Raw genomic sequence first — 16,444 nt, 5'->3', positions numbered from 1 at the left:
TTTAGTTTAGGTTGTGTTTTGCATTGTCTATATATTGTACTATATTGTTTTTTTCTTCTCTCCTTTTTTCTTTCCTCCTTTGTCTTTTTTTCTGTTTTTCTCTTCCCTTTTTGTAATCTATAAAAGTAATAAATATTATTATTATTATTTTTAAAAGAGAAACCAGGTGGGCAAGCAGCGGCAAGGAAAGGCCCATCTGCTTCATCCAACCAGGTCTCTGTCACACATGCCAGGTCAAATCCTCCATCCACAATCAGGTCGTGGATGGCAGTGGTTTTATTCATCATTGACCTGGCATTACACAGCAACACTTTCAGGTCATGCGGGTTTCCCTTGCTGATTCCAGTATCCTTCCGGTCAGGACCAGACCCGGAGGCAGGGATAGTCTTCAAACAATGACTAAACCTGCCTCCTCGGTAATGACATGGTCTGGTCTTAGCGTAACTCCTCCTCCTGCCCATGATCACCCAGATCGGATGTCCTAGTGCTTCCCGCCCCCCGTGGAACTTGTCCCAGCCATTGTGTTGGCTGGGGCCCCACTCCCAGGCAGCCCTGATCCTGCCCCTTAAAAATGAAACACAAACTATACACAACCAATAAAACAACAAAAAACAAAAACAGAACAATTATACTCAAATTAATCCCCAACCAAATATCCATCCCACCCACCCACTCCCAACAAAGGAAAAAAGGGGGGGGGATTAAATGCCACCGACTGCTTGAGGACATTTTAAAACACATTAACCACTTGGAACAGGGAAGCAGTAGCAGAACAACTTCCAGCACTTTCCCAAAAGTTTGTTCCAAATAAGGGCCTGGGCCACGCCCCCTGGGCCAGTTAGAAAGGCCCTGGAAGGGAGCAGGCCCTGCAGTCCTCACCACAGCCAATGGTCCAAGGTCTCACCACAGCAGGAGTCTCTTTGTAGCTGGGAGAGAGAGGGCCTGGGCCAGTTGGAAAGGGCCCTGGAAGGGAGCAGGCCCTGCAGTCCTCACCACAGCCAATGGTCTGTTTCTCTTCCACTTCCTGGTTCCACGACAAATAAAAAACAGTAAAATAGCAGACATTAAAACCTCCCAATACAGGGTTGCCTTCAGCTGTTTTCTAAATGTCAGAATGTTGCCCATTTCCTTGCCCTCTGCCTGGGTCCCTGTAACTTCGCTTCTCGCAGGAGGGGGGATCAGCAGAAGACCTTCGAAGGACCACCTGCCTGTCCAGACTGAGCGATTTTGGTGGAGATGCTCCTTGAGGCCTACAGGGACGAGGCTGTTGAGGGCTTCAGGTTGCAGATCTTGCTGCTCCATAACAATCTCATTCAGCAATTAAATTTATTACTGAAGGCAAAGAAGCATAACAGGATTCAAAAAATAGCAAAAACTTAATTTACATAAAACCCTATTAAATGTCAGAGTAACCTTGGGACTGGATAACAAGCCTGGCTCACTCCAGTTTAAACCAGCTTCATCTGGTTCCATGAAACAAGAAAGGTTCTTCATAACCTCATCGCACCTTATCGCACCACCAGCTCTCAGCAGAAAGGAAACTGCCGAGTTTCAGGAAGCCTGCATTAGATCAATCCTTTTTTTGCCTGAAAAATGCAACCATGACACTTTAAAGGTCAGCACTAACAATTTGAATTGTGCTTGAAAATGTGCTGGGAGCCAGGTAAGGTCCTTTAGGAGCAGTGATATGTGGTCTCGGCGCTGCTCCCATTCAGTTGCAGTTTTGGGTCACCTTCAAATGTAGCCCCATGTAGACCACATAGCAGTAGTCCAAGCTGGAAATAACCAGAGCATGCACCACTCTGGCGAGACAGTGTGCGGGGAAGGAGGGTCTCAGCCTGCATTCCAGATGGAGCTGCTAGACAGCTGCCCTGGACAAAGAATTGACCTGCACCTCCATGGTCAGCTGTGAGTCCAAAATGACCCCTAGGCTGCACACCTGGTTATTTAGGGGCACAGTTACCCCATCAGGACCAGGGGGTCCCCCACACCTGCCCACCCTCTGTTCCCCAGCGACAGTACTTCTGTCTTGTCAGGATTCAAGCTCAATTTGTTAGCCACCATCCATCTTCAAACCACCTCCAGGCACCAACACAGGGCATTCACCACCTTCACTGGTTCCTATTTAAATGAGAAGAAGAGCTGGGTATCATCCACATACTGGTGAAAACCCAGGCAAAAGCCCCGATGATCTCTCCCAGCAGCTTCATATAGATATTAAAAAGCATGGGGGAGAGGGCGGAGCCCTGAGGCACCCCACAAGTGAGAGCCCAGGGGTCTGAACACTCATCCCCCAACACCACTTTCTGGACATGGCCCAGGAGGAAGGAGGGGAACCACTGCATAGCAGGCCCCCCAGCTCCCCTAGAGGGTCCAGAAGGATACCATGGTCCAAGGTCTCTAAAGCTGCTGAGAGATCCAGCAGAACCAGGGCAATTTCAGTTCCATGATGAGGCCTGAATCCCAATTGGAAGGTTAATGGTGGCAGAGGCATTCCTGATCCTGCACCCCCAAAAGCTCCAGGCCCAAGAATTTAATTAGCTTTGAAGGGGCCATCGGATACTTGGTGGCCTTTTCTTCAAAAGACAAATATTCTGATTACTTTTTAATTGATGTATGATATAAACAGCACTTCTGTTTTACATATTCCACATTGGAGAGATTCTGATACACAGATCTGAGTTCATCGCTCCCCCTGAAACTGATGTGTTAGCAGCACTACAAGCCTGGACAGTGTGTTTGGGGGTCTTGTGCTGCCTAGACAACAAGAGCCCCTTCTCAGCCTGGCTTATATGGTCCCCAAAAAAGCAGAGCAGTACGTTAGGCACCAGCTTGGCTGCAGGAGTGGCTGGAAGGTGGTGTGCAGGACACCATCTAACCGTCTTAGAGACTCCACTCTGGATTTGTGTGAGTTGTTTTCCTCCATAGCCTTCTCCTGAATATAACTCAAGAGGAAGTGAAGGAGTGCACCAAAGTATTACGACCAAAGTTTTCCTTCTCGAGGAGCTCCCTTCCCAGGTTGATGAGCCCCATCTGCCCTTCATTTTCCTCTGCAGAATGGGCAGAATCAGCCTTCTTGGCTGTGGGATTCACTGTTGTTCTCATCCTCTCCATCCACCAGGGCCTGCCTTCACCTGCAACAGAATTCCCTAATACACCAAGGATTTGAGACCCATCAGCTATCCTCACGTGGTTTAGCCGGCTGATTGAAGCCATTCCTCAGATTTTGGCCTCTGTTGCATTCTGACAGCTTCTGGAAGCCACAGGTGAGAACTGAGTGCTGGGTGGGAGCTAATAGTGGATAAATTACCCCATAAGGTGCATGACATTTCCCCCACCAGAGGTACTACCGCTCCCCTAACACCACATGATATTGTGTGATTATGATCTTTAAGACAGAACAGGAATTAATTCATGTCCCCAGAAATAACACTTCTGGCCACTAGAGAATCAATACTATATTTTCAAGATACTACAAATTCCACTAAGTACAGTTTATCTATCTGCTTGAATATCCTGCTTTTCAGTGTCGTTTCTGGATAGTCCTGCGTCAGAAGACGGGCACGAGATCAGACAGCACATCATTCTTTAAAGAATCAACCTGCTTTATGAACATTGATTCAGGATTTTGAAAATTGCTCATGAATTACTATCATTTGACATTGCAACTTCACTTCCTAAAAACTGGGAACATAGGTAGGAGGTAAAGGAATGTAGTAGACGTTGAAATAGGAGAAGGTGCTAATGGAGCTTGATGTGTTCTCTTTCCCTTAGTTCTCTTCCTTGAAACCCAAACAGGATTCCCTTTCCTCGCACTCTGAAGTGGGTCACCTTTTCCCCCCATTAGGAATAGAAATTAAAATGTGTGAAATGTGGAATATGCTTCATTGAATGAGGAAACATAGTTCACATCAACAAACTCCAACAGGGGAGAAACCATTTAAAGGTATGGAGTGTGGAAAGAGCTTCAGTTTCAATGGAAACCTTAGAACACATCAATGGACTCACACAGGGGAGAAACAACATAAATGTATAGAGTGTGGAAAGAGCTTTACTGATAATGGAAACCTTAGAACACATCAACGGATTCACACAGGGGAGAAACCATTTAAATGCCAGGAGTGCGGAAAGAGCTTTAGTGACAATGGACCCCTTAGAACACATCAACGGATTCACACAGGGGAGAAACCATATAAATGTCTGGATTGTGGAAAGAGCTTCAGTCAGAATGGAAACCTTAGAAGACATCAACAGACTCATACAGGGAGAAAACCATTTAAATGCGTGGAGTGTGGAAAGTGCTTCAGTCAGAATGGAGAGCTTAAATTACACCAGCGGACTCACACAGGGGAGAAACCATTTAAATGTATGGAGTGTGGAAAATGTTTCTGTCAGAATGGAGAGCTTAAATTACACCAGCGGATTCACACAGGGGAGAAACCATATAAATGTATGGAGTGTGGAAAGAGCTTCACTCAGAGTGGATACCTCAATATACATCAACGGATTCACACAGGGGAGAAACCATTTAAATGTATGAAGTGTGGAAAGAGCTTCAGTTTCAATGGAAACCTTAGAACACATCAACGGACTCATACAGGGGAGAAACCATTTAAATGCATGGAGTGCAGAAAGAGCTTTACTGATAATGGAAACCTTAGAAGACATCAACAGACTCATACAGGGAGAAAACCATTTAAATGCCTGGAGTGTGGAAAGTGCTTCAGTCAGAATGGAGACCTTAAATTACACCAGCGGATTCACACAGGGGAGAAACCATTTAAATGCATGGAGTGCGGAAAGAGCTTTACTGATAATGGAAAGCTTAGAAGACACCAACGGACTCATACAGGTGATAAACCATTTAAATGCCTGGAGTGTGGAAAATGTTTCAGTCAGAATGGAGACCTTAAATTACACCAGCGGATTCACATAGGGGAGAAACCATATAAATGTATGGAGTGCGGAAGGAGCTTTAGTGATCATGGATGCCTTAGAAAACATCAACTGATTCACAAAGGGGAGAAACCATTTAAATGTATGGAGTGTGGAAAGAGCTTCCGTCAGAGTGGAAACCTCAATATACATCAATGGACTCACACAGGAAAGAAACCATTTAAATGTATAGAGTGCGGAAAGAGCTTTAGCGATAATGGAAAACTTAGAAGACATCAACAGACTCACACAGGGGAGAAACCATTTACATGTATGGAGTGCGGAAAGAGCTTCAGTCAGAATGGAAATCTTAGAAAACATCAGCAGACACACAGGGGAGAAACTGTTTAAATGTATGGACTGTGGAAGGAGCTTCAGTCAGAGTGGAACCCTTGATTTATGTCAACTCACACAAAACACAAACCTTATAAATATCAGGAAAGAAGATAGGGGTTCGGAGACTTCCGGGTTAGCGCCTTTGGTAATGGCGGAATTCCTCTGATCGGGAGGAATTTGCTCTGTGGAAACTGGGTCTGGCCGCCACGGCGAAGGCAGAGACCCCTCAAAAATCACAGGTGGGTGAAGCCTGTGAACGTGGGATTCGGCGGGCACCTTTCGTGCCTCCCCTACTCGTGGGGAAACCCAGTTTCGGGGATCCGGAGCAAAGTGGGGTGAGCGGCGCGGTGCTTTGAATCGACTGCTTCTTCCACGGAGCGAAGCCGCACAGCCGTTGCCGGAGAGCGCTGACTTTTTCCTGTGGACAATCTGATTCTAAAAGCAACTACCCGTGAGTAGAATAAATTGGTAGTTCTTAAAGAAAAAAAGACTTAATTTGGTACCAAAACGGGGAGGCTCAAAACAGGAAGTCCACCTTCTGCTTTTGTAAATAGATTAAAGCAAAGAGGCTGCAAGCTAAAGTCTTGGAAAGCCTATTGGAAAGGACTAATTTTCCAGCACTAAAAAATAGTGGAACCCCCCCCCCTTGGATACAGAAGAAGAGGGGGGAAGTTTTGGACCGTATATACCTGCAAGAGAGAGGGAAGGAAGTTAAAATTCCACTGCTCAGAACCTGGAAATGGGCTGCCAATAAGACTGCCGTACTTTGGAACGTGCATTGACTGTGAATAGACCGTTCGCTGACAGCTAGCTGAATAAGGAAGATACATTGTTTTTAGCTGTCCTCTTCTGATCTTAAAAAGGAGGAAAAGCAGCTGAAAATTGAAACTAACTTTATTGTTTGAACTGTGTCTTAAAAGGCGTTATTATGGATTAATACAAATAACAACTGTTTCCCCCTAGAGGAAGTTTCTAAAACTGTTACAAGAGTTGGATCAGGGGAATTTTCCAGCTGTAAGGTAAAACTGTGGGACTGACCTTGGATTTCTTAAGTGTTATGGCAGATGGAAAAGAAAAAATAGATTCCTCAATCCCAGACAAAACAACAAGGTCTGGGAAGTCTTGGCAGCGAAGAGCGTCAACATCCGGCCCTTCTGCGTCATCTGCGGCTGTACGAACACATTCTAAACCAAGAGGAATGTTATCAGAAGAGGCTTTAGCAGTTGCATTAAGTAAGCTAAATGACTCATTGGAACAGCTAAATAAGAAAGTGGATGCTGCATCTACTAAAATTGATCAAAACACAGAAAGTTTAAATAATTTGGGACAAAAGGTGAATGCCAACACAGAAACCATTGAGAAACTGATACATGAATCTACTTCGATTCGACAGACCGCAGAGGAAGCCAGGGGAAAAGTTGCTGCCGTGGAGGTTAAGGTAACACAACTGGAAACAGAGAGAGTCCCAGACCTACAGAGGCAACTTGAGGACCACAAGTCGACGCTTTCTATGATTGAGCTCAAGGAAAAACAGATGAATTTGAGGATCAGAGCTGTACCTGAACTGGAGAAGGACAGTTTGATAGATTTTCTCACGCAGGAATTTGCAGATTTTTGGGATTTGGATTTGGAAGAAGAGGAATTTAGAATCGTGAGGGCCTTTAGACTTGGAAGAGGAGGGAAGAAAGAGAAGAACAGAGTAAGAGACTGTTTGATTACCCTCCGATCCAAAGAAGAGAGAAATAAAATTTTGGGTTGGCACTAACAGAAGTCAAGAGTGGAAATATTTAAAGATATCCTGAAACATCTTTTGGACCTTAGGTCCAATTATGGAGATTTGGTTGCCCTGCTGAGAAGGAATAAAATCATCTTCAGGTGGGAATTTCCCCAAGGCCTATCCTTCAGTTTCAAAGGAAGGAAAATAAAAATAAGATCAGTAGAGGATAAAGTAAAGTTTTTGAATAACTACGAAGAAGATCTGCAGAAGGAACTTGGAAAAGAGCCAAGAGCATCAGACAAAAGATCACCAGACAGAGGACTAGAGCAAAGAGCATCGGACAGAGGATCAGTAAATAGAGGAATACTGGATATAGCAACATTATCCTTTGGACTGGACCGCCCAGTGAATGTGACACCAACACCACCAACAGAAGAAGAGCAAGCATTGGGCGCAGTTGGAGGAAAATCAGAGTAATTACATCATGGCACTGCAAGTACTAAGCTGGAATGTGAATGGACTGAACTCCCCGGAAAAAAGGCGGAGAGTCTTTCATTTATTGAAAAAAGAACAATTGGACTTGATTTGTCTACAAGAAACACATGTGATAAGGCTGCACAGGAAGGTATTGAGTAATAAAAGATTGGGCCATGAATTTATTTCATCTGATAAAGTCAAAAAAAGAGTAGTCCTTTATGCAAAGGAGAGCCTATCACCGAAATTCATATTTAAAGATGACCAAGGAAGATTTGTTGCAATCGAAATTCAATCACAAGGAGAGAAATTTTTGATAGTAGGCTTTAAGCACCAAATGAAGGAAAATCGGAATTTTTTAAGAAGCTACATGAGACTCTGATGGACTATATGGATTACAATATGATTTTGATGGGAGACATGAATGGAGTGGTGCCTACAAATATGGACAAGGCACAGAGACAGGTAGTTATGAAGGATGGTAGACTACCAAAAACCTTCTTTGACATGACTGACAATATGGATTTAGTTGACATCTGGAGAATGAAGAACCCTCTGGGAAGAGAGGGAACTTTCTTCTCTGAGGCCAAAATGACATGGACAAGAATTGACCAAATTTGGGTAACTAGAGGATTGGCTCCGAAGATCAGTAAAGTGGAAATCTGTCTTAAAACTTGCTCCGACCACAATGCTGTGAAGATGGAAATGAAACTGACACCAATTGGTTCCTTTAGATGGAGGATGAATGACACTTTGTTTAGGAACGAAGAAGTGACTAAGAAGGCCCAAAAAACCTTGAGAGATTATTTTGAGATAAATATGAATACTACTGTGGAAAAAAGAGTAATCTGGGATGCAAGTAAAGCGGTTATGAGGGGATTTCTGATACAACAGAATGCAATCAAGAAGAGAGCTCAAAATGAGAAAAAAGACAAAATTCTGGAGAAAATAAAGGAAGGAGAGAAGAAATTGAGAGCGAAACCAAAGTCGCAGGAGATCCTGAAAGAGATAAAGTTATATCAAGTACAATATATGAAAATGATGAATCAGGAAATAGAATGGAAAATTAAACAGATGAGACAAAAGACATTTGAATCAGCAAATAAGTGCGGAAAACTGCTGGCTTGGCAAATGAAAAAAAGACAAAAACTTAATACCATTACAAATTTGGAAGTGGAAGGAAAGAATATACAGAATCCAGTGGAGATCAGAAAGTGCTTCCAGAGGTACTTTAAACAACTATATACACAGGAGACGCAGGAAGAAATGGACATTGACCGATTTTTGAAAACAAATGGACTACAAAAAACCTCTCAAGAAAATAAGCTAATGCTGAATTACAAAATAACGGAGCAGGAGGTAGAAGGGGCCATTCAGAACATGCAATTAGGTAAATCTCCAGGACCAGATGGTTTGACTTCAAGATATTATAGATCTCTGAAAGAATGGTTAATACAACCTTTAAAGGAAGTCTGTAATGAAATACTGGAAGGGGAAAGGGCACCAGAGTCGTGGAAGGAATATTACATTACACTTATACCAAAAACAGAGACACAGCTTAAGAACTACCGCCCCATATTGTTGCTTAATGTGGATTATAAAAATTTTTCCAGATATTTTGGCTAAAAGATTAAAAAAGGTGCTAGTAGAAGAAATTCATAAAGACCAAGCGGGCTTTCTCCCGGGCAGACATTTGTCTGACAATACGAGGAACATAATTAACATCTTTAAAAAACTACAAGTGAATATTAATACTAAAGCAGTTCTAATATTTGTGGATGTGGAGAAAGCCTTTGACAATATCTCTTGGAGTTTTATGAAGAAGAATTTACAGGGGATGGGGGTAGGTCAAGGTTTTGGAAATGGTATAGGTGCAATTTACTCAGAACAAAAGGCTAAATTAATTGTGAATAATGTAGTGACGGAAGAATTTAAGACAGAGAAAGGAACACGACAAGGTTGCCCAATCTCTCCATTGCTTTTTATATCGGTCCTGGAGGTTCTACGAAACATGTTAGAAGGGACCAATTGGTTAAAGGTATACAAGTGGGAGCTAAACAGTACAAATTGAAAGCATTTGCTGATGATTTGGTATTGACTTTACAGGAGCCAGAATCTAGTACTAAAAGAGTATTGGAACTGATTCAAGAGTTTGGTCAGGTAGCAAGCTTTAAGTTGAATAAGATGAAAACAAAGGTTTTAGAGAAAAATCTAACTGTGATTGAGAGAGATAAATTTCAGAAGGAGACAGGATTAATACTGGTTAAGAAAGTGAAATACTTGGGGGTTAACATGACTGCTAAGAATGTGAATTTATTTAAGGATAACTATGAAAAATGTTGGATTGAAGTGAAAAAGGACTTAGAAATATGGTCAAATCTGAAGCTATCATTGCTAGGCCGAATTGCTGTGATAAAAATGAATGTACTGCCAAGGATGCTGTTTTTGTTTCAAACATTGCAAATCTTGGATAAAATGGACTGTTTTAAGAAGTGGCAGAGAGATATTTCTAGATTTGTCTGGCAGGGCAAGAAGCCTCAAATAAAATTTAAGATATTAACTGACGCTAAAGAAAGAGGTGGATTTGCCCTGCCAGACCTTAAACTTTATTATGAATCAGCCGCTTTTTGCTGGCTGAGAGAATGGCTGCTTCTTGAAAACACCGATGTGCTGGACTTAGAAGGATTCAACAATGTATTTGGTTGAAATGCATACCTGTGGTATGATAAGGTCAAAGCACATAATGCGTTTAAAAGCCATATTGTCAGAAAAGCACTGTTTAATGTCTGGATAAGATATAAGGACTTGCTAGAAAATAAAATCCCAAGGTGGTTGTCACCAATGGAAGCGAAGGCTCAGAAAAAGCTCAATATGGAGGCCAAATGGCCGAAATATTGGGAAATTTTGGAACTAGAGGGAGATAGATTAAAACTACAGAGTTTTGAAAAATTAAAAAATGGAGTGCGAGACTGGCTCTATTATTACCAAATAATGGAGGCATATAATTTGGACAAAAAACTTGGCTTCCAGGTGGAAAAATCGAAATTGGAAACAGAATTGTTAGATCCCAAAGTTAAGAATATATCAAGAATGTATAACTTGCTGTTGAAATGGAACACTCAGGATGAAACGGTGAAATCAGCTATGATTAAATGGGCACAAGATGTTGGACATAACATTATGATGGCTGACTGGGATCAGTTATGGACCACAGGTATGAAGTTTTCGGCATGTAATGCCTTAAGAGAGAATATAATGAAAATGATCTACAAGTGGTACATGACACCAGTCAAGCTTGCAAAAATCTACCATTTGCCCGATAATAAATGTTGGAAATGTAATGAGACTGCAGGTACATTCTTTCACCTTTGGTGGACATGCCCAAGGATTAAGACTTTCTGGGAGATGATCTATAATCTATAAATGAAAAAGGTATTTAAATATACCTTTCTGAAGAAACCAGAGGCCTTTCTCCTGGGCATGGTCGGCCAATTGGTGCCAAAGAAGGATAGAACTTTCTTTATGTATGCTACAACAGCAGCAAGAATACTTATTGCAAAGCACTGGAAGACACAAGATCTACCCACCAGGGAAGAATGGCAGATGAAGTTGATGGACTACATGGAATTGGCGGAAATGACTGGCAGAATCCGAGACCAGGGAGAAGAGTCGGTGGAAGAAGATTGGAAGAAATTTAAAGATTATTTACAGAAACATTGTAAAATTAATGAATGTTAGAAGGATGTTGGAATGACGTTATATGGCTTTAGCAGAAATGTTATAAAGGATGAAGTAAAAATAGATTGTTAATCGGCTAAAGGGGGAAAAGTAAGGTTAGATTGTGTCAAGACAAATTATAGGACAAAAACTGAGAAAGATGGAAAGGATTTGCTGAAATGGCTAACTGAACTAGAATACAAAAAAGGGAGGTGTGAGGAGGTCAATGAAACAAGTAAATGAAAGATAAGTTATGGGAATATTCGTTGTGTTTTTAATTGTTTCTGTTTCTGTTTTTGTTTTGTTAAGATAAGTAGTGTTTTCTGTTGTTGTTTTTCTTTATTGTAATGTATTGTTTTGTTTTGTTTAACTTTGTTTTTTCCTTTTTTCCTTTCTGTAACCCTTAAACCTTTAATAAATATTACTTTTTTTAAAAAAGGAAAGTAGATAGAGCAGTATTTTTCAACCTTTTTTAGGCAAAGGCACACTTGTTTCATGAAAAAAATCACGAGGCACACCACCATTAGAAAATGTTAAAAAATTTAACTCTGTGCCTATATTGACTATATATAAAGTAATTCTCTTGAATAGGAATCAAATAAACACAAATCAAATAAACACAAACACTTAACATCAGTGGTGGGATTCAAAAATTTTAGTAACCAGTTCCGACATTCAAGCATGGTTTAATATTTTTTCCTTTAATGGCAAACAAAAACGTCGTGGACCGTTCTCTGCTCAGTGGGGATCGATCCGCTGATCCCCGCTGAGCCGGCGGATGACAGCTCCGTCTCCGCACTGTGTGCAGAGAGGGAGATGTCAGAGCCCCGCTGCTCTCTATGGGGAATCGGATGAGAGCAGACCGCCTGTCCGCTCTCATCCGATCCCATCCGATCTGATCCCCACCCAGGACGGATGGAAAATAGGGTGGACACAGTCCGACGCCCGCCTAGTGGGCGAAAATGTGACATTCTTTTTTAAAAAAATCTTTCGAATTTTTTCAAATTTTCCCACGGCACACCAGGCAACATCTCGCGGCACACTAGTGTGCCGCGGAACAGTGGTTGAAAAACACTGAGATAGAGGTTCAGTCCTGGTGGAAGTCCTACATCAACAGACTCGTGGATAGGAAGAACTTTAGGAGTGAAACCCTACAAACCATCAACAGACTCAAAGAGGAGGAGCAGTTTAAATAAAAAGATTGCAAAAAGTGCTTTATTTACAATGGATTGTTTAAGGAACATCCAGAGACTCTCACATGGAAGAACCCATTTAGATGTATGGAGTGTTGGATGTCTTCCTCTCAGAGTCCACTCTTTTCTTCACAGAAATGAACTCAGGAGGAAATCAGTCTTTAACACATGTTGTGTATGTGTAGTTCTGGTATTTATGTGTAAAACTGTATAGTAATGAAATATTGAAGGCAATGCCAAACAATGTCATTATAATCTAAGATGTAAAGTACCTTTCGATAGAGACAGGATGAGGGTTTATATGGATTGCTGGTGGTCAGTGAGAATTAGGGCTGGGCGATATATTGTCCCATACTGGTTTCTAGACCACATCGTGAAACAATTGATATGGCAACACACCACAGATCACAGTGTGCATTTCTGGGATGCTCATTTGCCTGGAAGCAGCCGGCAGAAAGCTTTGCTTTGTGAAGCCCCTGCAGATGCCGAGTTGCTGACTTTCCTCCAAGACGACAGGAAGCGAAAGACACACATCCATTGCCCTGTGTCCTTCCAGCCTCTTTCCTCCCTTGCTCCCTTCTGCTGGTGTGTGTGCCTGACTTAGACATCCTGTGTGCTGTATTTTTTTACTGCTGAAACTGGATTTGCTCTCAGGAGCTAAGTTTTGTGCCTCACTGGAGACCCAGTGAGAACTGTATGCTTTGAAAGCTCAGTAAACTATTACTGAAGAAGTCCTGCTGCCTCTGTGTGTGTTTTTGACCTCAGATATCTCGAAGTTTGTCTGGCAGGGCAAAAAACCCAGAATAAAATTTAAGATTTTAACTGACGCAAAGGAAAGAGGGGGATTCGCCCTGCCGGACTTAAAACTGTACTACGAATCAGCAGCTTTCTGCTGGTTGAAAGACTGGCTACTTCTTGAGAACACAGACATTCTAGATTTGGAAGGGTTTAACAATGTTTTTGGATGGCATGCATATATATGGTATGACAAGGTTTTGAGCCCTCCAGTAGTGCTTTCATGGAACTATAGAAGAAGAAGAAGAAGAAGAAGAAGAAGAAGAAGAAGAAGAAGAAGAAGAAGAAGAAGAAGAAGAGTTTGGATTTGATATCCCGCCTTTCACTCCCCTTCAGGAGTCTCAAAGCGGCTAACATTCTCCTTTCCCTTCCTCCCCCACAACAAACACTCTGTGAGGTGAGTGGGGCTGAGAGACTTCACAGAAGTGTGACTGGCCCAAGGTCACCCAGCAGATGCATGTGGAGGAGCGGAGACACGAACCCGGTTTCCCAGATTACGTGACTACCGCTCTTAACCACTACACCACACTGGCTCCCCAAGGATCATCTAATCCAACCCCCAGCAATCTCAGAGGCCACGCTTGCATCTGGAGGAACTACTAAGTGTTAGAATATTTCTGTTCCATCTTAAGGGACAGGCATGACTGTTGTGTGTCACATGCCTGTTTACACTCCAGCACAGCTTGCTGGGAACTTCTGTTTGTGTACAGTGGTACCTCCGGTTACAGAGGCTTCAGGTTACAGACACCACTAACCCAGAAATACCGTATTTTTCACCCTATAGGACGCATTTTCCCCCTCCAAAAATGAAGGGGAAATGTGTGTGCGTCCTATGGGGTGAATGCAGGATTCGCACACCTCTCGGCAAGCAGCGGGAGCCCAGCGCTGGGCTCCCGCTGCTTGCGGAGAGGTGCCTGCATGCTGAAGTCTGTGCGCGCTGAGTTCAGCGCGTCCAGGCTTCGCGGACCTCTGCGCAAGCAGCGGGAGCCAGCGCTGGGCTCCCTCGGCTTGCAGAGAGCTGCCTGTTTGGAGGCTGGGGTCAGGGAAAGCTCGGGCTTCCCCCGCCCCAGCCCCGCGCCTGGGGGGGAAAGAATTTTTTTCCTTTTATTTCCCCCCCCAAAAAACTAGGTGCACCTTATGGGACGGTGCATCCTATAGGGCGAAAAATACGGTATTACCTCGGGTTAGGTACTTTGCTTCAGGATGAGAACAGAAATTGTGCTCCAGCAGCGCAGTGGCAGGAGGCCCCATTTGCTAAAGTGGTGCTTCAGATTAAGAACAGTTTCAGGTTAAGAACGGACCTCCAGATCAAATTAAGTACTTAACCGAGGTACCACTGTATAGATTTTGCTTATGCTGTCTTGCTTTGGACATGAAGGAGAGCAGACATGATTCCTTTGTCCTGATGTGTACTGAATAAACTGCTTGTAAATCTGCTCACATATGCCTCTCCAGCCACTTCTGTTGTGCGTTTACTCTGCTGAGTGTGCGTGCCCAGCTGCTGAAGGCTGTTGAAGCTCGGGTCGCAGTTTCATGCTGATCCAAGGACTGGAGATCGCCCCGCACACGGATTCCTTGGATGCATCCCAACACTAAGCACTGGAGGAGAAAATGAGACCTGCAGGATCAGACCATAGGGCTGCCTCCTATGCGGGAGACAGGGCAGAGGATTCCCCCATCGCCCTCTCCTCCTCCACGAATTGGCCTCCTCCTCTTTTAACGCCACCTTGATTGGTGGCCTCCCTGGCTCTTGTGGGAGGCAGTTCCACAGGTTGTACTCTGCCCTGCAAGAGGAAGCGCTTTCGCTTCTCTGCCTTCCTTCCTTCCTCCCTCCCTCCCTCCCTTCCTTCCTTCCTTGCACCAGTGAGGTTTCAGGGACCAGGGCATATTTCATGTCCGAATGTTTCCATCCGCAGACAACCTCTGTTATACAAGGGGACTGATCCATACATCCGAATGGGGTTTCTCTGCATGCATTTCCCCGCTCCTGGACCCCAGGCCCCTCCCCAAGGGGCCAGCAGCGCATCCATGCAAAGGAAGAGCAGAGCTGCCGCCCTCCTGCGACCCTCCGCGCCCTGACTTCCCCCTCTCGCCATGCAGTGCTGGGAACCCCGCTCTCCCCTGTAGCAGGAACCCCCCCCACCCCAATCATTCTGTTTGTGCAAACTTCACACACACACTCACTCACACATTACATACGCCACATTTCTGTTATAAATTCATAGAAAAATCAACCATACATCGGATTTGCACTGTTCCATTTTTATTTTACTCCATATGACAAGGACTATCAAAGGGGGGTGACTTGGTTCTGGTCAGCCATAATCCCTTCACCATCCCAGCACATCCACAGGAGCCCTGTCCAGTTGCTATGCCAACCCTGATGATCCCAGACAGAAGACAATCAATATCACAAAGAACTTGCATATGGGAGTGGATTCAGCATGGACTGAAACAAAGGACAATGATCAGATCTTCCCTCTGGGGGCAGGAAACTGCAAACTCCCCTTTGTCTCCTGGAAGTGACTCATGGGCAGGGGGAAAGCCAGGTGACAGGACACTCAGGCTACCACCACAACTCCTCCCTCAACCCCTCCTTTCTGTAATGTATGCATGATGTCAACCCCTTCTGTAATGTATGCATGATGTCAACCCCTTCTGTAATGTATGCATGATGTTTCTGGGGGTGGGCTTGACCTAGAGGATGGGAATTTCAAAAGTTTTTATAAGGTCTGGCACACCATCTTTCTGGGTCTTTCCTCTCTCCTGCAAGTGAGGGGAACACCCTGTTGCAACAGTTCAATAAAGGCCAAGCCTACAGGCTGCTGTTTTGCTCCAAGTTATCCTGGTTGGTGTCTTTGTTTTTGTCCAAGGGAGCCCTCAGATTTTTCCGGTAACACCCATGGGCCCTATGTTGGGAGAGAGGAGGCTCACCGGATCCCAGCAGGCGCCCCCAGGCAGCCTCTGCAGAGCCAAACCAACGGGACCCCCACACGCCCGACTTCTTGCAGGAAAGGGAGGGATTGAGCTTTCGCTCTAGAGGACCCTGCCCCCCGTACTTTCCTTATTAGGAATCTAGCTCGTTTCCGTTTAACCCTTGGCAAGCCGAACGCACCCAACTCACGACTCTCCCTCTTTCGATAGCCGGAGCATCGCGCCCCAATGGCATCCCGAGAAGGCGGAGGAGGAGAGGTTTATGGATTATTTCCAGCAACGGATACATTCAGTTTTGGACAGCAGCTGAAAGGCCCCCTAACAGCTGGCCCCTGAACACGGG

At 44.0% G+C, this 16,444-nt stretch overlaps 1 protein-coding gene across 1 annotated transcript in view; it reads left to right on the top strand.

Annotated features, from left to right (window-relative positions):
* Nucleotides 1-3,806, top strand: part of LOC310686799 (uncharacterized protein) — an 87,008-nt gene extending 83,202 nt beyond the window's left edge. The window contains exon 3 of the transcript XR_014516115.1: nt 3,775-3,806. The gene's annotated coding sequence lies outside the window, so the exon portion shown is untranslated. The remainder of the gene's footprint in view (nt 1-3,774) is intronic.
* The last annotated feature ends 12,638 nt before the right edge of the window (nt 3,807-16,444 follow it).

This window comes from Podarcis liolepis (assembly GCF_965112155.1).
Source record: "Podarcis liolepis genome assembly, chromosome: 10".
In the NCBI taxonomy this organism is placed as follows: domain Eukaryota; kingdom Metazoa; phylum Chordata; class Lepidosauria; order Squamata; family Lacertidae; genus Podarcis; species Podarcis liolepis.
The sequence above is the reverse complement of the archived record's forward strand: the minus strand, read 5'-3'. Positions and strand labels throughout refer to the sequence as shown.